This window comes from Ambystoma mexicanum, chromosome 13, assembly GCF_040938575.1.
Source record: "Ambystoma mexicanum isolate Mex_15411 chromosome 13, UKY_AmexF1_1, whole genome shotgun sequence".
NCBI lineage: Eukaryota > Metazoa > Chordata > Amphibia > Caudata > Ambystomatidae > Ambystoma > Ambystoma mexicanum.
In genome coordinates, this window is record NC_090938.1 from 67,578,646 (window position 1) to 67,606,231 (window position 27,586).

General features: G+C 45.9%; 1 long non-coding RNA gene across 2 annotated transcripts in view; it reads right to left on the minus strand.

Moving 5' to 3' along the window:
• LOC138520083 (uncharacterized) overlaps nt 1-27,586 on the minus strand; it is a 274,786-nt gene that overhangs the window by 96,329 nt on the left and 150,871 nt on the right. For both annotated transcript variants that reach the window (XR_011282779.1, XR_011282778.1), the window contains exon 3: nt 21,837-22,083. This is a non-coding gene — a long non-coding RNA (uncharacterized lncRNA). The remainder of the gene's footprint in view (nt 1-21,836; nt 22,084-27,586) is intronic.

The following is a 27,586-nucleotide window of genomic DNA, read 5'->3' on the forward strand; positions in this document are numbered from 1 at the left end:
GTGGATCCACTATGGGGACATGCATTCCTCTGTGAAGGTTTCCAATACAACCTGATTTCTAATGACCACTGAGCTCCTACCGGGATGTAAGCGATATTCAATCAACACTACAGCCAAGTCAATGCCTAGTCTGGGATGCTGAGGAAAACCCTTATTAATGTATTTGTTATGTCTAGTTCAGTACTCTGGATGGCCACCCTTGTATAACACCCCCCGCTTAGAATCCCCCTGACCCCACTGAGCCAAGAAGTAGGTTTGTTTTGCAAATTAAAAGGTTTATTTGAGAATTTAAACAATACATATATATATCAAACTTTATAATAAATTAATATCTGATAGTACACTTAGACATATGATGTTGATCAACAATGGGCAATCTGGCACTAGCACACTTCTTTACAATCAATGAGGAGTTAGTATAGGATGGATAAAGTAGCAAAAATACTTTTATGATTTCAAGGGAAAAGTAATGAGGAATAAAATGCAGTACAGAAATACTTGATATGATTTTAGCAAAAGATAAGACAATCACTTTTTCTCTGGCAATTCACCCCCCTCCCCTATGCAATGTAAGAAATGGAAGGAGATGGAAAGAGGAGCACACAGTTCTCAGGAATGCAATCAAATACAATACGAGATTCAGTTTCCCCCCAGCAAGCTTAGAGGAAACAGGTAGGAGTTTGAAACACAGGCCCAAAATGCTTTTTAAATGTGATGGCAATGGATGGGAAAATGTGCCAATGATTTTAATTCCCTCTAGAGATTCAGGGTCAGTGGGAGATGCGTGTTGGTATTAGTTCAGGCTCACTTTAGCAATGCTCTATGAGTTATTACCAAGTTGCAAACGGATTTTAACAAAAGAAAGAATGGAGCTGCTATTTTGACAAGTGGAGAAATAGAGCCAAAATCGCAAATCACTGTAAATTTTCAGAGGAAAGTTAAATCTCGTTTCTAGTCCAACGGTTCCAGAGATACGGACGATTAAATAAAGGTAGTTTTTCGGATTTAAAGTAAACTCAAAATGACAGGTGACAGCTTGCAGCTGCAGAATTGACAGGTGACAGTTGTGCAGCTTTAAAAATGACAGATGACACGATTTCTAGGAGGCAGTTCTACTTAGGTTAAAATAGTTTGGATTAGATTATTTTAACTAAGAGATTGGTTCTGCACAGTTCTGCTAGGTACTCACAATATAAATTTGAAAGAGGCCTCGCCACGGATCTGGTCAGGTTTTGGACTGGACTCCGGTTCTGGTCTCGGCACTTCACAGTGATCTGGGTCAGCTCTCTGGTTCTGCTCACAGCGGTCTGGGTCACTCTGGATCTCTGGTCTGGTCTCTGGCAATTGTTTTTGGCAAAAAAATTCAAACAGCTCGCCCGGCTGTGGAATAGATTGCAAATGATTTTAAGGATGCTGAGGCCTGCTGAGAAGAGTTCTCAGTTTGTGGGTTTAGCCCCTTGCTTTAAGTTCTGAAGTAAAGTTCTGGTCTTTGGAGATTGATGGATTTGAAGTCTGGATCTCTGGATGTGAAGTCGTCGGTCAGCATGTTCCGCAGCAAATGGAATTGAATGTCCCTACCTGTCCCAGCAGTCTCTTTTTATGTGTTTTGAAAATGGGTGTGTGCCTGGGCCTAGCTAAGCCTGCCCCTCTCTACTTGTCATTGGCCCAATTCTCCCCTCTCCCATGATTGGGGAAGGAAATGTGAGTCAGAGTGATGCTATAGGTTTTATGGTCAGAGGAACCTCCCCTTGTCAGATTGCACACAAATCTATATTTGATTCAAATACATCTTTTCCAGATATACATTTTGTTGAAATTACATGTACACAATATATATTCCTTATGGTCCATGCTTGTCCGCCTCTGATCTTCCTGGGGGCTTGCATTCAAAAATGACAACATTTTGCGCTTTTTAACTGGTTTTGCAATATCGGAAATTTACCCAAAATTACACACATGTGCGCAAGGAGTATGGACATTAATTAATGAAGTGTCAGATTTTTAACATGCAGACATTTGGAGTGAGACCCTATTTTCCGCTAGCAACCCCCAGAATACACCACAGGGTCCTAACGCCTCTCAAAATGTTCACAGAAAAATCACAAAAATAATGATATTACTTATATAATTCTGACAAGTCCGCACTATGAGTTATCTATCTTTTTAAAATTATACCCTGGTCAAAAAGGGGTGTGGCTTCCCACATCACATGGTGGAATTTCTGGTTTATCCACTTCCCCCAAGCCAGCTTGTTCACAGAGGCACAGATGCCCCCCAGTTTCTCCCAAGAGGAAGCTATTTTACGACACCCCCAATATAACATTTGCCTGAGTCAAGGAAGTTGCATTGTTCTGTTCTTTCCAGTTCCCAGGTGCTCCACCCCTAATCTAATCATAGAGGTGACAACTCCTTTTGGCAAGGGGCAGCAGGATGCAGCTAGGCCTGGGAAGAGTGGCTGAACAGGTTTCTCCGGTCGGGGGTAGTTGTCAGGCAGAATTCAGTTTCATTAAGCCAGGTTTCAGCTAAATGTCACTTTGTGTTCCCAGTTTTCTACATTCAAATCAAACTGACAATTTTTACCTATACATTAAATAATTACTTCCTTCAAGTCATTTCAGAATATAGTTTTACATTGTATCCACCTCTTAGCAAGTCTTTCCTTGGTCTGGTTTTGTTTCATTTGTTCAGTTTTACACAAAAGTCTGGTGGTTTTAAAACGCCGGCTTTCTGATAGTGGTGAGTACTGGCAATGCAACCATTTTTGGGATTAAGAAAATGAATTCCCCACAGTTCTGGGTTGCTTTTTTTTGGCAATCAGCATTGCCATTCCCAATGGTTTCAGGCTACTGTGTGTGTAGCCCAATGGTGGTTTTAGGCAGTGCCCTCCTGTGCTCACAACATAGGCAAAAATGGGTGGCAGCCTATTCTTCATTTTTTCCCTGTGCACTCTCTGGGGAGTTATGGCCATCATGATGTTTTCCATGCCAGTACTGCACAGTTTTATTGTAGGGCTTGGATGCATGGGTAAAAACATCCCACAAGCCCCCCCTCTTGCGATGGCCATTCTGTCCTTTCCCCTGTCGTCCTCCTTGGCCAGTCTCCAGGTTTTCTTTCTCCTAGGATGACAAAGGAAAGCGGCATTAACTATTTGTAGACATTTTTCCATCACTACTAATGGTGTGGCAGACATATACATTTTATACTTTAACATACCTAACATTTTACTTTTGAGATACAAGTTATCATTCAAAGACAGTGGCTTACAAGAGTATGATATTTTAGAGACTATATGTGGGATATTTTAGGGTTGGAACAGAATTAATCTGGAGCGGTCCCCGCTGGTATTGCAGAGGACTCCTCCAGTTGCTGCAAAGTGTGCCTGGGATGGCAACACTTTAGCGAGTTAATATGGACCCACTTGTCTTCCCCTTCCGCCAGACTGCCTTTGGGGATGCAGATCTTATAGGCAACAGGGGAGATCTTGTCTATAATTTCAAACGGTCCCTTCCATGTAGGCAAGAACGTTCGCTGTTTGGCCTGGTTCCTTTGGAAATTGTATAGATAGACCTGATCACCCACCTTATATTCCTTTTGGCTAGTTTTTAAATCATAGTGGGTCTTCATGCTCTCGGCTGATATTTCTAGATTCCGCTGAGCATAGGCAAAAGCATGCTGAAGGTGTTTCCTTAAATTTTCCACATACTCATGAGTTGTGGAGGCATTTATCAATGTTTGCTCTTGGGTTCTGTAGAGCAAATGCTGGGGAAGCACCATCTTGCGTCCAGTCATCAACTCAAATGGTGACATTTTGGTTGCAGATGAAGGGATAGATCTGATGGCAATTAGGACCAGAGGTAATCGGATATCCCAACTTGGCCCAGAATCTGCCACAAACTTTTTTAAGATGCTCACAATGGTTCGGTTATATCTCTCCACTGCTCCAGAAGAAGCTGGCCTGTAAGCAATATGTAGCTTTCTTTTGACCCTCAGTATCTCTCACATCTTTGTCATTACTTCACTGGTGAAGTGGCTACCTCTGTCTGACTCAATCCTTTGAGGTAGACCAAAACGGGAAAAGATGTGGTTAATCATCAGGGCAGCTGCTGTTTCTGCCTTGCAGTTTAGGGCTGGGAGACATTCCACCCACTTGGTAAACAAGCATGTAACGGTCAACATGCACTTGTTTCCTCTAGACAAGCGAATCACAGGGCCTACAAAGTCGATTTGCAAATCTGACCATGGCAGTGTCATCCCCCTCTTTAGGAGAGGCGCACGGTGTGTGAGGGATGATGGCTGAAATTGTGCACACACAAGACACCCCTTCAAATATTGATCGAGGTCCTGCCCCATGTGTGGCCAGTATGCAACCTCTCCTAAGATTTCCAGTGTTGTGTGAAACCCCCTATGACCGGCGGTGGCCGTGTCATGGGCGTGACTTAACATCAGGCTTCGGAATGAGGTAGGAACCACCCACTGATCGTGGCCAGCTTTGGATTTCCTTACCAGCAAACCGTCTTGGATCCGGAACATTTTTGGACATTTCATCAACACTCTTAGGTCCTCTTTCCCAATGTAATCGGTATCCGTCAGGGGAAAGTTCTCAGGGTCCTCAAGGTGTTGGTAAAACTTACCAATAATTGTATCCCCCTTCTGAGCTGTAATTAAATCAGCATCAGGGGTCTCCTTACTCCATTGTGCAATTGAAAGATCATTGTGAGCATTTGTCTGGGACCTAGTGATAGCGGCGACCTGGATTTCCCCCAACAGGGACTCTATTTCGATTAGATCCCCTTGGATGGCCCCGGTATTGGCCAGCTGATCAGCTAAGTCATTTCCAGTTTTGTCTGGTCCCTCTACTTTGGAATGACCCTTGATCTTCTTCCAGTAGATGGTCATCCCATTCGAGGTGACCAGATCATCAATGTTTTGGATTAACTTCCCATGGTTCAGGGGTTTGTTATTAGCACATAACATGCCTCTGGTTTTCCAATTAACCAGGTGCTCCACGAACCCGTTCCGTGTGATTATGACCAGTTCGTGGAGTTGATGTTGGACAGCAGTGAGGATGGCCTGATGCACAGCCATAAATTCTGCCACCTGACTACTTCGGGGACCAATTTTGTATCCAGCGGAGGGTTCTGGGAACTCCTTCACCCATGCATTCCCTACGCCAGCCACCAGTTCTTTCTCCCCGTCGTTGTCAACATGGTAAGAGCATCCACCCACATAGACAGTGGGCATTCCCTCACACTTGTCTTCTTCAAAGACTTTGTGTGGGGAATTAAGGTATGCCTCCATGTTGTCCTTGATTTTTAGACTTTCGTCCTCGAGACAGTTTTCTCTGGCACAATCATGCAAGTCAGCCAGACCTTGTGCAAGGGGACTCTTCTTGTTTTGGCCATATCTGACCTCCACAGGAAAGCCTTGCATTGACAGAATCCAGGAAGTAATTCGGGAATTACTCACATTTCCGGCCCGGATTCTGTCACTTTGGAGATATTGCAGAGGCTGGTGTGGAGTCTCCACTATGATGTGTTCCCCCTGGATAAACGGGCGGAAATTCTTCAATGCCCACACCGTTGCCAGGAGTGCCTTCTCACAATCGTTGAATTTTTCCTCCACAGAGGATAAAGTTTTGCTCGCATAGGAGATTACTTTATTGACCTTGTCATGCTTTTGGTATAATACTGCCGTCAAGCACGTATTAGAGAACCCCGTCTCCAGGAAGAACTCCTTGTTTCTGACAGGGTAAGCTAGGCAAGACGCTTGTGAGAGGCTTCTTTTGAGTTGTCTTACCGCCTCGGATTGTTCTGGACCCCATTCCCACTTGACCCCCCCCTTCAAGAGATGAATCAGGGGTCTAGTGATCTCTGCGTAGCCTTCAATGAACTTTCTGCTGTAATTAGTCAGTCCAAGGAGGCTCCTTAGTTCCCGCAGAGTTGTGGGGTCTTTCAGTTTCTGGAGTGCTTCCACTTTCTTTTCTTGGGGACAGAGACCCTGAGGAGTAATCTCATGCCCCAAGAAATTAACACGGGTTCTACACCACTGTGCTTTCTGAAAGGAAAGTTTTGCTCCGGCGGCCCTCAACTGTGTCAGAACATAACGGATCTCTGCTATGTGTTCCTCCACAGATGAACTTTTGACGAGGACATCATCTACATAAGCCAGGTTACCCCTTGCACCCAGGTCGGGCATGGCCTTATGTAGGAAAATGTTGAATTCATTGCCGGAGTTCAGGTATCCGAAGGGAGTCCGGGTCCATGTCTACTGCTGGCCCCCAAAGGTAAAAGCCAGTTCGTATTGGTCCTCCCTACTGACAGGCACTGTCCAGTATCCATTGGTCAGGTCTATTGCTGTGAATACCTGTGACCCCTGAATCTGGGCCAGCCCTTGGTCAATGTAGGGCAGAGGCCATCGGGAAGTATGGACCCGTTTGTTGAGCTCCCTAAGGTCGGCGCAGAGTCTCCACTGGTCGTTTGGCTTCAATATTCCCAGCACCGGATTATTGAAAGTGCTGTGGACTGGACGGATAATCCCCGGGACTCAAGGTTCTTAATTATTTCAGTAAGGGACTCCATGGATGCGAGAGGCAAGCGATATTGCTTCACAAACACTGGAGTCATTCCAGGGTCCGTGGGAATTGTTGTGGTGTGGATGTCGGTGCGACCACAGTCATATGAGTCTACCGCAAAGAGATCTTGGAAATCCAAGAAAACTTGTTTCAACTTTTGCTTCTGTTCCAGAGTCACACAGGCATCAGCTAGTTTGACTCTCTTTTCCACCATCTGCCTGAAGCCTGGAAAGATTTCTGGTTTGGCTATCTCAGCGGCCTCCCCCAGCTGGGTGGAGAAGTCCCTAGTCAGAGTGCTAATTTGGACTGGAGGCTTCAGGTGGGAAAGGCAGCCCTCATGGACCTGGAAAATCACCTCATCCCTCCTGAAGTCACAAGTCACATCATCCTTACCATAAGGGCAAGACGTGTACACCAGGAAGTTCCTCCCATGCCGGGTGAAAATCCTGTCTGGTGTTGTGTCGTCATCACTGTCACTGTCAAAACAGTCCTTGGGGATTGGTCCTAACAGTTCATTTCCTAAATCAATGTAGAAATGTCAGTCCTCAACCGCCATTCCAGTAATGGTGCCTGCGGCTAGAGTAATACTCTTTAAGTCGCTGTTATCCACCTTTATTGGAATGGTGTCATGTTCTATGTTGACTAATGGTGTTTGGTTTACCCCTAACCCTTGCTGTTGGATAGAAGCATTTAGATGGATGTAAGCATCAGGGTTTTTCAATTTTTGTCCTCTTTTAACCTTAACTCCCAGGGAGAATTGTCGGGTCCTTTCTGGGATGGTGACTTCCTCTTTAATCCGAATTTCAACTGCATAAGGTAGCAATTGAGCTGACCTAAATGCTTTTTCTGAATCATCAAAGCCCATGGGATTATCCGCTAATCGGGACCAAGCTTTGAAGTTTATTAGGTCCAAACTAATGGCAAAGCGATTGAGAATGTCACTGCCTAAGTAAAATCCGGCAGTGACGTCTCGCACGACCCAACAATTATGGACTATGCTCTTGTTGCCAATGGAGATTTTGAGCATACACCTGCTTGGCAGGAAATGTTTGGAATTAGGTGCTTCCAGGTCCATTTCCCATTTGTCTATCAGTTTCAATGTGGGAATGGCTGGATCTTTTGGGAGTTGGCGGAACATGGCTTCGCTGATGAAACTCTTACTGTTGTTCGCACACATTCGAGCGAGAACAGAGTCCTTCCCACCATTTAACTGAACAGGGATGAACAACTGCTCTCCAATTTGCTGAATATCAGCCAGGCTCTGAGCTGACTTCACATTTTCTGGACTATAGGAGTGGGAGTTTCTGATTGTGGATTAGTAAAGAATTTCAGAGTGTTTCCTTCCAGTGTGGAATACCACCTTAAACTGGAAGGAAGGTTGATTTTCAGAAATAGAGAGGACTCCCCATCACTAGTCTGTTGTCCTACTGCTATTACTGTCACGTCGGGAATTTGGTTGTTCTGGAAGTGAAATTCTACTTGGTCAGATTTTTGTTCAACCATGTGGCAGGTGCCATTTAAACTAACATGGTTGACACTCTGTTTTAATTTTATTGGTTGACTAGTCTGGGTCCAGAGGACCTTGTTTACGCAATCTATTAGGCGTGACAACCTTCTCAGGAGGTCATTCCCTAGTAAACAAGGGGTGCCCTCTGGAGTCACTACTATGACCGGGTGTTTCACCTTGTGTCGCCCAATTTTAATGTCCAAGTCTGCAGTCCCCTCAACAGGAATTTCCTTCCCATCAAAGTTCTGCAGTTGTCCAGGAAGAGAGGTGAGAGGAATTCGGTAATTCTCCCCCCTTCCTGCATTTAATTCCTCAAAGGCCCTTTTGGACAGAAGGGTAGCTTGGGATCCAGTGTCCACCAGTGCCAAAATTGTACCCTGCCCCTGTACTTGTACCGGGGCATAGTATCTTCCCTCCTTCTCCTCAAGGGGGCACAGATAATGCACATTTTTGGACAACTGGTGGGCTAACTTTCTGGTTTTGGACATTGCTAGCGAAGAGATTTGGGCAGAATTCTGTGGAGAGCCTTGGGAATCTGAAAGAAAAAGTTGGCAACTGGAGATCAGAGCCATTGTGGGTTCCCCTGGTTCTGGTTCTGGGCCACCCCCCCCTTTTTGGTGGCAGTCACCAGGATGGGTTTGACCCTTGGGATTTTGGTATTGTCGGTTCTGGGATGAGATGATGGGCGGCGGTAGTTCAGTCTCCACATCTCCCCAGTCTGGATTGGAATCTCTTGGGACCCATTTTTCCTTGGAAGGAGTTCCCCCATCTCTGAAGGAGAAGATCTTTTTCCCAGGATCTTCTGAGGATCCCTCTCCCTCAAATTGGAAGACCTGTACCTCCTCCACAAGGTGGGTCTGTTTGAGTCCTTTGTTTCTCCTACCCCCCCTCTGCTCCTTGGGAGGCAGGATTTCAGGGGCAGGAGATTTTGTTTCCGGTTCCTGGTTTTCCAGGGGCTGTTTACAAGTTGGGAAGGAAGCTTCCTCCAAGGCTTTACATCCCCCCTTCCCCTTGTGCCTCCTCCCTGGGAACCGGTGGGTTATCGGGGTGCTGCCCCCGTCATTGTTCTGGAGCACCAGGTCCAGAGTTTGGGGCATTCTGCGGTGGCATGCTCATCTGAGGGTTCTGTTGAGCCCTCAGTATGTGACCCAGATCCCGTGCCATATTTTGGACCTGGCGCTCAAGTTGTGAAACCCGCTCAGGCTGATACGGGGCTCTATTTTCTCCCCTGGGCTGATCCCGGGAAGGGTAGCTATCCCTTCTCTGGTAGTACCCCTAGTTGGGAAGATTTTGGTACCCCTCCACCCTTGGCCTCCCCTCTCCCGGATTAGGTTGTCTGGGATCAGGGAATTGGGGAAAGAAGGATGGATGATTTGGGGGCTGGAAATTGGGTGGATACCTGGGAAAAAAGTTCTGGCCAGGATTTGGTGAATTTCTGCCCTCCTGGGGGAAGTTAGGAGGGAAGTTCCCCGGGTCAGGTGCTTGGCTGGATCCCCCCCCTTGGGATGGAGGAGTCCACACATAACCCAGGATTGGTCGGTTTCCCTTGTAGCGGGGACTTACATAGTCAGGGGAGCGGGGGACCCCATTTGTGGGACTACCTCCTCGACTCCCTGTCTGTGACTGGCCCGAGGGCCTTCTGGGCTGTGAATTATTTGGTGCAGGCAGGTTTTTAGGCCCCCCCATCTCCAAATCTAAAACGGGGACAACCTTTACCTCTGCCACCTTGGCAGCAGCAGGGGTGCTGTTGGTTTTGGGGTTTCTCGGCGCGTTATTTTTATTTTCGATAGGCTTCTGCACCTCATTGATCCGGGTAGCCTGTTCAATGACCCAGTCTAAAGATCTTTTCTCATGAAAATCTCTCACGAGCTGGGTCATTATGTTTTTGGGTAAGGCATGGAAAAAAGTATTGATAAATTCTCGGCTATCTGTGCGCACCCTTCTGGTGGTCTGCGCAAAAGCACGTTTTAATTCTTGCACAAACTCTTGTGGGGCCTGATCCTCCCCACATTGCAAATTGTAGGCTGCCTTGCGAGCCTATTGAGGATTTCTGTGAACAGAAAAATGTTTCAAGATGGCCGTCTTATAGGTGGACCATCTTAAATGATTTTGGTCCTCCAGCCCCGCAAAGAAACTGGAGTATTCTGGGGAGAATGTCCATTTGACGTACTGGAAGCAGCTACTGCTGTCCTTCAAATGGAAAGTCTCCATCATTTGCTCATAGAGCTCCAAGTGTTCCCAAACGGAATACTTGGTGTTCTTATGATTAGGAGTGACGACACTCCTGATTGCCTTTATTTGTTTCAAAGGGTCCTTAAGCAAGGCCCTTTTTGCCTTATTGGCCTTTTTGGTTCGGGTAACCCTGGTCCATTCATCCTCCGACTCAGAAGCGCTGCTCCCAAAGGTGCCGTCTGATCTTCCAGGTTTTCCCGGATTCTGTGAGCCTGGGAATGGCTGGAAGAATGAGGGGACCTAGTCTCCTGTGTCCTGTGACACTCAGAGGAGTCTTCAGATCCCTCCTTGCTACCAGGATTTGCTGGGTATCCCCCCCACTGACCTAACTGGGCAGAGGTTTTCAGGATGCCCTTAATGGGCCTACTTTCCTGGGGTTCCCCACTAAATTGCACTGTGCTTGGGTGCCCATACCCGGATACCCGCCCATCCATTCCTGGGAGGTACTGGCCTATGAGCCCCATACTTCTAGCTGGATAGTAATCTGCCATCCCCGTGGCCCTGGGCTCATGTGCGCGAGGGGAGATGGGGGTGGCAGAGTCCAGGGACTGGGAGAGATGAAGGCCTCTGGTACTAGGGCTCCTGAGGTTATGCTCAGGAGTTTCTCTATCCCAGCGAACCTCATCTCTATCCGCCACTGCTTCCTGTTGCAATGCAAGAGCCTGCACTTTCAGTTCCTCAGTTAAGGCCTTACTAGACTCTATCAGTCTCTCCTGCATTGCTACCTGTTGCTGGAGCCTATCATTGTGCTGACAGAGAGCCTAATTTTCTCTCTGTGCCTCCTGATTGGTCCTGGAGTACTGGGTCAGTCTCCGCTGCAGGAGGGTTACCTCCTGAGCTGTGTCCCTATTGGCCTGCTCCTTTCTTGACAGAGCATCCTCCACCCTCCTGGTGTGCTCTAACAAGTTCTGGTGTTCTTTTTGGAGGTCACCCAGTCCCTGGAGGGCCAGGTGATTTTCTTGCATTTTCCTTTTTAAGTGGCAGACTTCCTGGCCTAATGTATCCCTTTCCTGACTAAGAGCCTGCATCTGTGCCGCCAGGTCGTCCCTTTGCCTTCGGAAGGCACCAGCTTTCTGGCGCTCCTGATCAAACTCTGCCTGAGTATCCAGGTCTTTCAGAATCAATGTATTGCTTTCCTCTTTCTCTCTGTCTAATCAAATTGCCAGGGTGGATACATGCTCTGTGCATGCCCTGTTGAAGTCCAGTTGTTGCTCCAGCTTTTTCTGGCTCTGCAGAAGGGAGTCTGAACCTTCTTGGTACTCCTTCTGCAAGGCCAGAAATCTGGTATCCTGGCCAGCCTTCTCCTGTTGCAGTCTATCCATGTACTCTTTTATTTTAATGATATACTGCCTACTATCATTTTCTGACTCCTGGCTCCTCTGCAGCCTCTGCTCAGAAGAGACCAGGTCAGATTGGGCCTTCTCTAACGCCAGCTGTTGCCTACTTGCCAGATCTTGGCCTTCAGTACATTTGTACTGCATGGCTCCCATACATAGATACAAATATGCCGCTATCCTAACCATCTTGTCGTGTTCATCTTTAACTTTAGGAGCCATGTATAATTCACTCAGGGCCACATGTAATGGACCCTGATCTCTCCATATCTCTGACCCTGTTTCAGTGACCTGTTGCACGATTGCCTGCAGCCAGACCGCTTGGTCCTGATGAGTCCACTCACCTCTCAAAAATAGCTTATGTAAGAAGTGCTCTCTGGCTATTTTCATATCTACCAAGGTCGTCATTCTGGAATTTGAGTTCCTTCCTGACTTACAGAAGTTTGTATTTTATTTTGCAAAACAGACCGTTTCCTTAGAGCGTTCCTTTGAGGGGTGCTTTCACAGTGTAAAACAGCGTGGTGATCTAACCGGATATGTGTATCTGGTCAGTTGGCACACTGTATTAATCTGCACAAATGGTAAATCTAACCCAGAATATCCCGTCTCCGAGCCCCCACTTTTGTAAGCGATATTCAATCAACACTACAGCCAAGTCAATTCCTAGTCTGGGATGCTGAGGAAAACCCTTATTAATGTATTTTTTATGTCTAGTTCAGTACTCTGGATGGCCACCCTTGTATAACACCCCCTCTTAGAATCCCCCTGACCCCACTGAGCCAAGAAGTAGGTTTGTTTTGCAAATTAAAAGGTTTATTTGAGAATTTAAACAATATATATATATATCACACTTTATAATAAATTAATATCTGATAGTACACTTAGACATATGATGTTGATCAACAATGGGTAATCTGGCACTGGCACACTTCTTTACAATCAATGAGGAGTTAGTATAGGATGGATAAAGTAGCAAAAATACTTTTATGATTTCAAGGGAAAAGTAATGAGGACTAAAATGCAGTACAGAAATACTTGATATGATTTTAGCAAAAGATAAGATAATCACTTTTTCTCTGGCAATTCACCCCCCTCCCCTATGCAATGTAAGAAATGGAAGGAGATGGAAAGAGGAGCACACAGTTCTCAGGAATGAAATCAAATACAATACGAGATTCAGTTCCCTCCCAGCAAGCTTAGAGGAAACAGGTAGAAGTTTGAAACACAGGCCCAAAAGGCTTTTTAAATGTGATGGCAATGGATGGGAAAATGTGCCAATGATTTTAATTCCCTCTAGAGATTTAGGGTGAGTGGGAGATGCGTGTTGGTATTAGTTCAGGCTCACTTTAGCAATGCTCTATGAGTTATTACCAAGTTGCAAACGGATTTTAACAAAGGAAAGAATGGAGCTGCTATTTTGACAAGTGGAGAAATTGAGCCAAAATCGCAAATCGCGGTAAATGTGCGAGTGTGTGAATCGTGATTGCTCTCTGGTTCTGCTCACAGCGGTCTGGGTCACTCTGGATCTCTGGTCTGGTCTCTGGCAATTGTTCTTGGCAAAAGAATTCAAACAGCTCGCCCGGCTGTGGAATAGTTTGCAAATGATTTTAAGGATGCTGAGGCCTGCTGAGAAGAGTTCTCAGTTTGTGGGTTTAGGCCCTTGCTTTAAGTTCTGAAGTAAAGTTCTGGTCTTTGGAGATTGATGGATTTGAAGTCTGGATCTCTGGATTTGAAGTTGTCGGTCAGCATGCTCCGCAGCAAATGGAATTGAATGTTCCTACCTGTCCCAGCAGTCTCTTTTTATGTGTTTTGAAAATGGGTGTGTGCCTGGGCCTAGCTAAGCCTGCCCCCTCTACTTGTCATTGGCCCAATTCTCCCCTCTCCCATGATTGGGGGAAGGAAATGTGAGTCAGAGTGATGCTGTAGGTTTTATGGTCAGAGGAACCTCCCCTGGTCAGATTGCACACAAATCTTTATTTGATTCAAATACATCTTTCCCAGATATACAATTTGTTGAAATTACATGTACACATTATATATTCCCTATGGTCCATGCTTGTCCACCTCTGATCTTCCTGGGGGCTTGCATTCAAAAATGACAACATTTTGCGCTTTTTAACTGGTTTTTTCAATATCGGACATTTACCCAAAATTACACACATGTGCGAAAGGAGTATGGACATTAATTGATGAAGTGTCAGATTTTTAACATGCAGACATTTGGAGTGAGACCCTATTTTCCGCTAGCAACCCCCCAGAATACACCACAGGGTCCTAACGCCTCTCAAAATGTTCACAGAAAAATCACAAAAATAATGATATTACTTATATAATTCTGACAAGTCCGCACTATGAGTTATCTATCTTTTTAAAATTATGCCCTGGTCAAAAAGGGGTGTGGCTTCCCACATCACAAGGTGGAATAACTGGTTTATCCACTTCCCCCAAGACAGCTTGTTCACAGAGGCACAGCTGTCCCCCGGTTTCTCCCAAGAGGAAGCTATTTTACGACGCCCCCAATATAACATTTGCCTGAGTCAAGGAAGTTGCATTATTCTGTTCTTTCCAGTTTCCAGGTGCTCCACACCTAATCTAATCAGAGAGGTGGCAACTCCTTTTGGCAAGGGGCAGCAGGATGCAGCTAGGCCTGGGAAAAGTGGCTGAACTGGTTTCTCCTGTCGGGGGTAGTTGTCAGGCAGAATTCAGTTTCATTAAGCCAGGTTTCAGCTAAATGTCACTTTTTGTTCCCAGTTTTCTACATTCAAATCAAACTGACAATTTTTACCTATACATTAAATAATTACTTCCTTCAAGTCATTTCAGAATATAGTTTTACATTGTATCCACCTCTTAGCAAGTCTTTCCTTGGTCTGGTTTTGTTTCATTTGTTCAGTTTTACACAAAAGTCTGGTGGTTTTGAAACGCTGGCTTTCTGATAGTGGTGAGTACTGGTAATGCAACCATTTTTGGGATTAAGAAAATGAATTCCCCACAGTTCTGGGTTGCTTTTTTTTGACAATCAGCATTGCCATTCCCTTTCAGGCTACTGTGTGTGTAGCCCAATGGTGGTTTTAGGCAGTGCCCTCCTGTGCTCACAACATAGGCAAAAATGGATGGCAGCCTATTCTTCATGTTTTCCCTGTGCACTCTCTGGGGAGTTCTGGCCATCCTGATGTTTTCCATGCCAGTACTGCACAGTTTTATTGTAGGGCTTGGATGCATGGGTAAAAGCATCCCACAGGGATCAGCTGTTGGGTTACTCCATTAGGTCCCCTATTAATCCTTTCATCCCCAGATGTTGCACAACTGGTGCTGGGGGTCCTTATAGCCTCCGATGTCCCCTGACAGTTGCACTCATTTTATATATTTCCAATCCGCTGTGGTTATGCTGCTATAATCTGTATTATACATAGTTGGAGGAAAAGACAAGATATGCGTGCCAGAGAAGGGGCAGACAATAATATTACTAACACTTATAGACACTATAAGTTCATATGTTCCCCTAACTGATCCCTCTGTTCGATAGGTTTTTATTCTTTGCCAGTAGGATGACTTCATAGCTGACGCACATAGAGGTATAAAGCCTTTGTGTAATCAAAATGTAGCTGAGAGTGAGTGAGCTACAATATATCGCTCACCAGATTCCCTTACTGTATTTGAGCTGATAATAAAGTAGTATTTTGCCACATTCTTTGAGTCTGTCTGGTTATTTGTGTCCAAGATCATTTAAATGGTAATGCCATTCTGCGCATAAGAACGGCCAAAGGTGCTTCTGCACAACGTTGATCACATCGTAGTAAATTTTATCCAGGATAATTAGATTGATTACTTTAACTGAATTTCTCAGCAAATATGTACAGGGTGGAGGGCTAGGGTACTAATTATGATGGGGATATGGGGGTACTGAGGAGACACTGGGGGGTCTCCCCTGCATATATTTGCAGTGAATTGTATCTAAAAATAAATCAATTAAATCACACTGATCCGGCTTAAAATCCAGAACAATTTTAAGGTCCGACTCACTCCCCCTTGTGACTGTCTTTTTTTAATATAATGGTTTTGTAGCTAGGCGTCTCTATATTTGGGCCTCTCAAATGTGTAAGCATGTATTTATAGCTTTGGGATTGAAAATGGTCAATTTACTCGAAGATATGATGGGTGGGGTAGGCAGAAATTTAAGTTAATGCTTCCGTGCCAATCAGAATGCTTGCTCCTGCTCCAGAAACTGCACCCAGAAAGTCACACTCTGTGCTATGTTATATTGCTGGCATTTAGACCGTGCACCGGATCACTATTGGTTTTCCATGTTACCAAAATGGAATTTCTACTAAGTCACCCAGCATCCATGCATCAACCCTGAAGAAGCCTTATTTTAAATGTGCCAGAGAGTGGGGAGAAACCTTTGCCGCAGACTTTGATCCAACTGATGTCATGGGGAGAGGGATGGCAGTGAAATCAAAGCGACTGATATTAACGCATGTGCCTGCGGGCAACATATGGCATGACTTTTTTAATTGCACTCTGCTTTCCAACAGATCTAAAAGTGATCGTTGAAAAGTGTTTAATTAATCATAACCATTATCACTGCTCGTTGACACCCTCCATCCCTTAGAGTGCTGTAGGGTCAAAGCTGTTTTAGAACTGGCTCCTCTTGCAATGGTGTGACTGGGAGGAAAAAAGGTTGCCCACAGTAATGATACTATTTATGAAGCGTTAAAGCTCTACACCCAGCCGTACACCCATCACATGAACTTTGAAGTGCCATGAAGCAGCCTAAATGGCAGACGACACGCCATAAAAAAGCCAATTACATTAGAATATGTTAATTTCTGATTGTCCTCTGCTTTTGCCTCCATAATTATATTGCTCATGTATCAGGCCTTCTTGTGTTCAACTATCATCATGTAAGTAAAACTCCAAAGCAGCTAAAAGTACCTCAGTTGGTTGATGCACCTGCTGCATCAATCTGTGTGCTAAATATTGGTCCCACGTGTGTATCCTAGATGTGCCCTGCAAATCTTGTAATCCTCATGAGGCTCGTGCAATGAGAAGCATCGAGTAGGCTCGTGCCCTCTTTTCTGGGAACGAATGGGCAAGCAGCTGACAACTGCTCGTGAGGAGGCTTAAGCACAAAGGTGGCATTCTCCAGTCCCCTGACAGGCAAAGATGGGAGCCTGGAGCAGGTGGCACTCACATGCTCCGGATGGCACGAGGGGAGACATCTGAAAGCAGCACCGTGTGCAAGGTAGGGAGCTTCATGACTAGGCAAACAGCCCCTTCTCCCCCCAATCCCCATGCTTTAAATAAATGAGCTCAACAACACTGCCCAACTCTCGCGCTGTAGCAGAAGGATATCCCCATGGCAACAAACCCAATGCTGATGGTCGAGGTTGTTAGAGTAAAAGATTGGGATGGGAAACTCCTTACCCCAATATCCCAGCACGTCCTCTCTCCCATCACACACTGCAGTGCTTCATGGATTCAGTTTGCTGTTAGCAGAGAACCACGGCTCACAAGCTGGAGTGACCAGATATCCCGGTTTTGCGGGGACTGTCATGCAAGAAGTGCTACTTCTCACCTCCCAACTGTGGTGCTATTAATTTAAAAACCCTGCCAAAGTTTGGGGTAAATGGGAGGGGGGCCACTGGTAAAATCCCAGCTCGACTACAGGGAGAGATTAAAACGTCTCATTTGCCAGTAAACATAGACCAAATATAGTCGTTTTAGTTACTACCTTTTAAGCCAGAGTACTGCCCTCCCAGGACCGGCTGGAACCCCCAACCTTTTAGACAACAGCCACACAGATGACCTGCCTGTGCCACAGAAGCTGATTTGGAGCAGTTGCAAAGCAAGTCCTGTGATAGAAATCTGAGTCAAGGTCAGTGTTTTTAACATGCTGAGAGTCAGGGCCACGTCTGCATAGTTTGCATCCAGCCCCAGAAGCAGAGCTGGAAATGGACATGATTTACTGGGGGATCCCACATGTGACGAGGTGAAGGGGGGGGGCTGGAAGATGAGGACGATTGGAATGGGAGGTAAGTGGGGTGCTGGTCCTGCTTTAGTTTGTGGTTGGTCTCGCTTTGAAAATATGGGCACCCAAACACAGAGGCCGGTGCCACGAGCAATGATCTAGGAAGAATTCTGCCCGTGATGGGAGAATTCCGCCTGAGGTGGGAGAATTCTGCCCGTGATGGGAGAATTCCGCCTGAGGTGGGAGAATTCTGCCTGTGATGGGAGAATTCTGCCTGAGTTAGGAGAATTCTACCTGTGATGGGATAATTCTGCCTGAGGTGGGAGAATTCTGACTGAGGTGGGAGAATTCTGCCTGAGGTGCGAGAATTCTGCCTGTGATGGGAGAATTCTGCCTGAGTTAGGAGAATTCTACCTGTGATGGGATAATACTGCCTGAGGTGGGAGAATTCGGCCTGTGATGGGATAATTCTGCCTGAGGTGGGAGAATTCTGCCTGTGATGGGAGAATTCTGCCTGAGGTGGGAGAATTCTGCCTGAGGTGCGAGAATTCTGCCTGTGATGGGAGAATTCTGCCTGAGGTGGGAGAACTCTGCCTGAGGTGGGGGAATTCCGCCTGAGGTGGGAGAATTCTGCCTGTGATGGAAGAATTCTGACTGAGGTGGGAGAATTCTGCCCGTGATGGGAGAATTCCGCCTGAGGTGGGAGAATTCTGCCTGTGATGGAAGAATTCTGACTGAGGTGGGAGAATTCTGCCTGAGGTGCGAGAATTCTGCCTGTGATGGGAGAATTCTGCCTGAGGTGGGAGAATTCTGCCTGTGATGGGAGAATTCTGCCTGAGGTGGGAGAATTTTACCTGTGATGGGATAATTCTGCCTGAGGTGGGAGAATTCGGCCTGTGATGGGATAATTCTGCCTGAGGTGGGAGAATTCTGCCTGTGATGGGAGAATTCTGCCTGAGGTGGGAGAATTCTGCCTGAGGTGCGAGAATTCTGCCTGTGATGGGAGAATTCTGCCTGAGGTGGGAGAATTCTGTCTGTGATGGAAGAATTCTGACTCAGGTGGGAGAATTCTGCCTGAGGTGCGAGAATTCTGCCTGTGATGGGAGAATTCTGCCTGAGTTGGGAGAATTTTACCTGTGATGGGATAATTCTGCCTGAGGTGGGAGAATTCGGCCTGTGATGGGATAATTGTGCCTGAGGTGGGAGAATTCTGTCTGTGATGGAAGAATTCTGACTGAGGTGGGAGAATTCTGCCTGAGGTGCGAGAATTCTGCCTGTGATGGGAGAATTCTGCCTGAGTTAGGAGAATTCTACCTGTGATGGGATAATTCTGCCTGAGGTGGGAGAATTCGGCCTGTGATGGGATAATTCTGCCTGAGGTGGGAGAATTCTGCCTGTGATGGGAGAATTCTGCCTGAGGTGGGAGAATTCTGCCTGAGGTTCGAGAATTCTGCCTGTGATGGGAGAATTCTGCCTGAGGTGGGAGAACTCTGCCTGAGGTGGGGGAATTCTGCCTGTGATGGGAGAATTCTGCCTGAGGTGGGAAATTCTCCTTGTGATGTGCCCAACATACATGATGACGATTATTACACGTGGAACAAACACCAGAGTCTATTTAATCAAGTGTAAGGGAGGCACAGTTCACGACCCACTTCTACATTTGACCACTTTGGTCTTCCAACAACATTATCATTCATTTGGATATAGTGTTATTAGTGCAACATAGATTGTCCAAGAGGAAAGCGTGGTTGTGAGTCGTTGCGTGGGGCAGCTGAAGGGGCTATAGCCGCGGGTCTTTTGCCTGTAGCCCCCAGCTAGAAGCTCAGGGCTACACCCAAATGGCTGGCCAGCCCTGAGTCCCGACAGTCCCGACATTAGAGTAGCCCGGATCTTTTCCAGACCTAGCAACACCCTTGGAGTTGAGGTCTGCTGGGTGCAGTTTGCACGGGGGTGGCCTTCATGGCTCACTGTGATTTTACTGAAAACTTTATTTTCGCTGGATTTTTTACTTGAGGGGGGGCCCTCACAAGCCCCCTGTTTCCCTATGTTTTTAACTGATATTGATATTTCACTTATCCAGTCCTGTTTTTTTCTTTGCATTCTGGGGCTTGTAGTTTCACTTTTCCCCAATGTAAAACTCGAACTACAAGTCCCAGAATGCAAGGGGGGAAAAAAAACAGGACTGGAGAAGCACCTATAAATTGGAATGGGTCATGTTGGCAACTATGTTAACAAGCATGTGTGAAACATCAATTACTTGTGGTCATTGTTTAAAACAGTAATTCTTATTTTTATACATTCATACAAGTTTCATTCCTCTCCCAAAAATATAAAAAACGAAACATAGAGTGAGTCATATCAACGTGAAATTGTTTTAGAAAATGGTTTTACTTTGGAACTTGTTCTATTGATCAGAGAAGTTGGATACAAGAGGTAGACTGTTATTTTTTTAAGCCTAAATCGACACAGGATCTTCAGAGATAATGCCTTTTATACACTTGAGACGTCTGCTTGGACTAACTGTATGCAAGTAGCTGGACATGTCAGTATGATGGATTAACACCCCCATTTCCTCCATCACACCCCTGCTGGCTGTGCTTTGTCTGTTCTCCTACTAGGAGGTACTTACCTCAGACTGCCTCCAGAAGAAACAAACACGCTGAAGGGGCTTTACTAACCGCTCAACAAAATCTAGCAGTGCAATTTTACTTCGTGAAAAATGTTAACTCTTTCTATCAAAGCCTTTACTCTCTAACCTGAAACGTGCATATTACGCAGGCTGGGGGCGCAATGCAGAAAACTGTGTAACCTGCAGGTCACAAGTTCCAGTTCTGAAAGAGTTAATTCAGCCGCGTAACTTTATACCTTTGAGTTGGCCAATAGTTGGGTACTAGTATCACCTACTAGCAGTGACTTGTCAGCACTGTCAGTGTCCTATTTTGCCACTGTTTGCACATAGTGGTCCACCCACACAGACAGAGGCACAGGCATGCAGCCCACATTCAGATGCCACCTGCATACCCTCTGTGTGAAATCGCTGGTCCCAGCAGCCCTCCCCAGGAACCGGAGTACATACTTATAGCCTCATTCTGACGACTGCAGACATATCACTGGGAATATCCCAACAGCATGTCCAAGGTTCATTCCTCAAACTTTCTAACAATGCCCTGGGTGGATCAGGGATTCACTGCAAGCAAGGCCCGGCCCTAGGATTTGCGGGGCCAAATGCAGCAAATTAAGAAAGTGGACCCTTCATTCACATCTGATAACATCACAGGAAGTGACATCACAGGATAATGACCACTACGTATGTAGGCAGCAGCGAAAACATGGAAAAATATATGTAATCCGAGAGGAGAATTTCCAATCACTACACTAGCAAAGTATAAAAGGTGCCCATCTTTTAAGCCCAAAAGTTTATAATGAATTATTCCAAAGAAAACAAATTCCATACATTGAGGCATGCGCATTAATGCCACTTTCATATGGTTTCATGGGTAAGCATCTGAATTGGAACCATGAGAACCTGGTGTGAAATCCTAGTAGATGAACACCTGAGCAAGCAAACTTTTTTTTAACGCTGGCCGCAAAAAACACTGAACTGGGGTTGCGTCTACCAGTTGAAAAAAGTGGGCGGAAGCTGTCCCCCCTAATGTAATGGCTTGTGTACTGAAAATCAGTGCAGGGCCAGAACCAGAGAAAATATCCCCTCCAGTCTCCAGGATGACCACTTCTCCTGCCACATCATTCATGGCTCACTTTCATGCTTCATAATGTGAGGAAAATGTTACATTCTAATTAAACGCTTTTTAGCTTGGTAAATATAAACATGTGGAAATAATGCAAATAGCTAAAACAGTTTTGCACAATATGATTAATTGTGCTAGAGGATGGCACACATTCTAGGCAGCTAACTGTTGTTATATATGCAATTTGAAAATAAAAATGACCCTTTACAGTTCTTAACACAACAATGGTCTCTTAAATAGGCCATCAATAGTACATTGCACCCACTTGAAAGTTCTACTTTAAGAAAGAAAGTGATCAGAAGTGCTTATGAGGCCCGCAGAGCTATTGAGCCACTGGGAGAGGGGCTTTTGTCTCTCCAGAGTCGCAGCAGGAGGTTGACAGGTGACAAGTTACCTCACCAGAAGAAACAAAAGGGAGCCAAACCCTGAGGGACAACAGCCGCTTTTGAAAAAGATATTCTGCCAAGCTTACCCGTCATCATGCATGCGGCAGCGTGTGCCGCCTGTGAGCTCTGAGTGCACTGCAACAAGTTTAGGTACTCTGAGCACAAGGCCCAAACTGCAGCCTGCAAGAGGGAGTCAACAGCACCTTCGGCGTGGGACCGGGTCATGTGCAGCTTCACAAGCAGCACACGCCTAGCGCCGGTGCTGTGAGATCATAGGTATTTGGGATCCAGGTGGGTACTGTGAATAGGGCGTGGTCCGCGTCCAGCAGGCACCTGCAATAGCAAACATGGCAGCCATTATTTCCCCATTCATGTAGCCATATTCTCCCAGGTTCCTGCTACCATAGGAAATACAGGCACAATTAATTGAAATTAACTTGTATTTTGCCAACCAGAATGATGTGATCCCTGGTGACGGGTATGCACTGCGTGGGAACTGCATGAGGTGTTGTTTACAGGCAGTGCCGGCTCAAGGGGCTCTCAGGGGGTGAGGTCGTACAAGGGTGCACCCGCACTGCTGTAAATAAAGGGCGCCTTTACTCCAGCTCTGTGTCATTTAAAAAACGCCTATTAAAGAATCAATAGGCACTGTTTGCCGGTCATGTGGCACAACGAGTAGAGCGCTCGCACCCGTGCAGAGCCTGCTAACGCAGGTTCGAATCCCGGCGGGGCCAAACTCAGCCTTTCATCCTTCCGAGGTCGATAAATGAGCACCACACACTGTGGGTAATAATAAGCAGCGCTCAGATAGCTGAGGGTTCGTAGCGCTATAAATGCCAAATTATTATAATTATTATTATTATGACACTGAGCTAGAGGCAAGGTGCCCTTAAACACACTTTACAAGAGCAGCAGGGGGCCCCCATTCTGTTGTTTGTCTGATACTTGTTCTAGGCAGAGGCATTGCTAAGGGGTGGCTGAGGGCGCTATAGCCCCGGGTCCTTTGGTTGTAGCCCCGGATAGAAGCTAAGGGGTTACAACCAAAAAGGCTAGCTAGTCCTCAGTCCTGACAGTCCCAAAATTAACGCAGCCCCAGATCTTTTCCAAACCTAGCAACACCCCTGGTTCTAGTATCAGCTGAACAACAGAACTGAGCCCCCTGCTGTTCTGCATTTGTGGTGGGCGGGTCAGGGGTTTGTGGGTGCACAAATCTTGCACATGTTGAGCACGGGTTGCTCTCAGCTTGCGGCTATGAGACTGAGAGTGTGGGCCGGCCCTTTAAGAAGCATTGTTTGCCCTATCTACATCCTTATAAGACCAGGAATAGATCATCACTCACCCAGTCCAGTCATGAATTTTATCCAAGCCGGATAAGTTGTAGTGAACTCCCAACCGCAGCGGCTGGCATCACCTTTATAGCTGCGTTGGACCGTGCAATGGCCAATACACACGATTGGTTTTGGAGGAGAAGCGTTGTCTCAAGTTTTTCTTAGAACTAGGGTATCAGGGTGCCGCTGCGTGTGTCGGTCATGTCCTGCAGAAGGCCTTGATCCTTGGTGGATGGTCCTACGTGTTTGCTCCACCGGCTTGTGCGAGTTGCACAAGTGTAGTGGTTGGTAACCGGGACCGTAGCTCAACAGAAATCCCTTAACTATGCCCCCCAACCCCAGATATGAATCTGAAAACCTGTAGACAATTGGATCAAGATTTATGCTCGATCTTTAACTTATTATGATTTGATTTGATGTATTTCTGATTAAGTGCAACACGCCCATAGGCCTCAGTGCGCAACATAAAACATACAGCCACAAAAATTAACAATAAATAAAAGTAAACATTAAAGAAAAATCATGCAACAAAGAACAGAGAAAAGGACATGGAGCCCCAGGCAATAGTTAGCAGATATAAATCCATGCAGCAATTCTGAATGCTCTGTAAAGGAATTGATGTTCGCCTCTGATCAGGGTCGGCCTTAGGGCAGGGCGGGGTGGGCGACCGCCCGGTAGCCATAACCTCCAGGGCCCAAGCTCAGGGGGAGCTTTTCAGGCACTACCCTGAGCTGGCGTGTGAGAGAAGTGTCCTTTTGAAATTAAATGCGCTCGCGGGAGCGGGTGCATTTAACGGTATTGTACAAAATTACCTAGTCACAAAAGTAAATTACCTAGTCGCAAAAGTTTGACCCCCAAAAGTCTGACCCCCAATTTTCCGCATATATATATGTGGGGGGTAAAGTGAATAATAAATGTATAGGGGTAAGGTGGGGAGACTGTGGGGGTCTCCCCCACATACATATTTGCAGAAAATTGAAAAGAAAAAAAAAACTTGTGTTCGGTCTAATCACGTAGATTCGCATTTAACAACTATAGGTTGCTGGCCCTCTATTGAGATAATGATCTCCCTGCCGTGACGCGGGAGCGGGCAGACTATTCCAGTGATTAACTCCCTGCTCCGGAGTGGGGCGATAATCATCTTAATAGTGTGCTGCAGCACCCTATTGTTGTTAAATGCTCCTGCTGCCTTCTCCCATCACTGAAAAGAAACATTTGTCGACTCCAACCCCTCACCCAATTGACCCGGGGCGTGGCGGTGGGGGGGGTACCAAATAGTTATTTTTCTGCCCAGCGAGCTGCCACTACTAAGGCTGGCACTGCTTCCGATCAGAAAGCCAATTGGTTCCCTGCCATTGCGATGCCATCCAATGGGCATTCTTAATCCACACAGGTCTGGTTGAACTGGTTCTTTATGTAACCCTTTGCTTAAAGTCAATTGCAGGGCTGCAACGACGTGCTGTGTTATGCACGACACCTCGAGCCAGTCCTGGTTTCCCCATTGAATGAAGTGATGTGTAGGCTGACACTTGCAATGGGAAGATGACACTGCAAGTCCCAGCATGCAATTGGAAAACTGAACTGGTTTGAGGATTCACACATCTTGGCAGCTATGCGATTGCCCGACGTGCTTCAAAGGCAAGGTTACCTTGGGGCATGATAGAGGGCAAGGATCACAAGGGAGTCTCGGGAGCCGTCTATTCTCACTGTCCATTATGGTGTAGGAGCCGGTGTGGGCCGGTAAGATAGTGTGCATGTGTGCGCGCATGCGCTCACCGAGGCTCCAGGTGCAACCACACCTTTAGTACATGTTTAGTATTTATACTAGGGTGACCAGACGTCCCGGTTTTGCCGGGACTGGTCCGGTTTTTGGTGCTCTGTCCCCTTTTCTCAAGATTATGTTTCCATTGGAAACTGCAGTGGTCCCTGTTTTTGGTAGTCGCTCTTTATAGCTGACAGGCATGAATGCACAATCTGACACAGAAGAAATGCTGCATTTTGCAAATTAAGATAGTGTTTGTTTGTGATACATGAATTATAATATGTGTTTATTTGAACAGTAAAACTTAAACCCCTTCTCCTCCAACCTCTACTGAAGTGTAGTGCCTTGACAGCCACTTTCAAGAGTTAGTCCTACTTTTATGTTAGTTGACCAGTCCCGGCCTTTTACTTTTTAAATCTGCTCACCCTAATTTATACCCATGTTGCAATGAATTACTTCACCACTGTTTCCACTGCCCTGAAATAAAACGCAAGCTTCTTCGTGATGTTAAGATACCTTCTCCTGACCCGTCTTTATTCTTGTCTGGAATGTCTAATGAGATTAATAAATGAAGGGCGCAGCGCGCGCCACTTCCTCATCCGCGACCCGCGCCTTCCGCTTCCGTCGCAGAAGGGAACCAACTTCTCCAGGGTGAAGCACAGTCAAGCAATCGCTATCAATCGCTATCTCTAATCGGGGCCATGATTAAAGACTACATCGCAGGCCACACTAATGACCTCAGCTGCGCTCCCATTACAGGTCCATGTTAATGGCCTCTCATTCACATGTAATGTGTTGCATAATAAGGGGTGCCCCAGAATGTCATTAGCTGCAGATTCTAAAGTGCTTTAAGACTGCTGGCACAGTAGGGAAGGGTGCTGCAGATGAAGAGCCATCATGTCTTACTGGACAGTAGAAAAAAGTGTCAGGAGTCGGAGTCCAAAATATCTGGAGGGCCACCGGGTTCTAGTTCATACGTGAAATGCATATATGAATATATCAAAGAATTACGTACACATATTGTTGCACTAGGCAATAGCAACTAAGGATACAGTATCGGGAAGGTCATATTGTATTGCGTTTATATATAAGAAGGCATCACTCACTGGCATACACAAGCCTTTACATAAAGTTCGTGCTCAATACATTTTAAAGTTGGGTCATCCGTTTCCTTTGGTTTCCATATATGGTTGGCATGGTATGTCAACTTTTCATAGTGCTTCAAACGTGGGAATGGGACCTTGTAGAGTGTGCAGGGTATAGGAGAGTCTACACCGGCAGGTGGGACTGCACTTGCTGTATAATGTTTATCGCTGAACCTATGTAACTGCACAGTGCATATGACGCCAACACCTGGCATACGAGGCCTTAGCTGACATAAGGTGGCAGTACATGGGCAGTGAAGCCTTGCCATGTATATGATGACAACACCTGGCATGTGAGGTCTCAGCTGACGTAAGATGGCAGCACATGTTAAATGTTAAGTGTTGAAGGTATTTGTACCGTGCACCGTCACCAATGGAGTTGATCCCCAGGCGCTCTGGCGGATCTGAAAATGAGAAGCCGGGATGGGTTAGTAGGGTGAAGGGGGAGAATTATCGCGAGAGGTGTGGTGTTCTGTCGGCAGCTTCATCTCGGTATACACTGTGCGGCTTATGGGTTCCCAAATTGAGAGGAGAGCTGATTCTGCTCCTCTCATTGGTCTGAAGCCAACTTTTACCTGGTCTAGTAGGCAGTGCTCTTCTATGAATTCTTGGGTTGTTTTGTAAATGAATGTTTCTTGAAATGTAGCTATGTACGGGATATTGGAGATGGATCTGTAGTTGGATAGATCCTCTATGTTTTCTGCTGTGTCTTTGAGTAGTGGCCTGATGTACGCCGATTTGAATGCCTGTGGTACTTTACCCTGTTGAGATCGAAAGGTTGAGGACATTTTTATGGTATTCCATGGGAGTTCCTTGTTTGAGGATAGATTTGTATATGTCCGGGGGGCAGGGGTCTTCTAGGGAGCCTGATTTATTGCTTTGATTTACCACTTTGACGAAAGTCTCCACTGATGTTTCGGGAAAGCTTTGTAGTTTGTGCAGATGTTTCTCATGAGGATTGGTGGGGTCTGCAGTGTGGTTGCAAGATCTGCTTTGTATGGAGTGTTGGATGGTAATGATTTTATTTTTGAAGTGGTCGCCTGGGCCATTGCATAGTTTCATCGATGAAATTGGCGTGTTGTTGCATCCTGGTGTGTTTTTTATTTCATTTATGATTTTGAAGAGTTCTTTTTGGGTGTTTGATGCTTTGAAGATTTGATTATCGTAGTGTTTTTCTCTTCGCTCTTTGTATTTCCTTTTTGTATGAGCAAATCTGTTTCAGAAATTTCAGTTTGTTTGTAGCATTGTTGTTGATCCTCAATTCTGATTCTAGCTTTCGTTTTTTTTTCTTTTGATGGCACTGAATAGTGGGGCGAACCATTTTGACATTGCTTTTTTACATGAGGGAGTGAAAGGTTTTTCTTTGGCAATGTCGTCTAGGATTATTACGATCCAGGTGTGGAGTCGAACTACTTTTTTATCCAGGTCAGCTTCTTCCATAAGTGTTGCTTGTGGTTTGCTGAGTTTCAAGAGTTCAGTTAGGTTGGAATTTTTGATGGTTCTCCAGTTTCCTTTCACTGTGATCAATGGCTTGTCTTGTTGCTTGTTTATTGGAATGGCCATTGTGATTATGAATGGAATGATGAGGTGGTCGCTCCAGA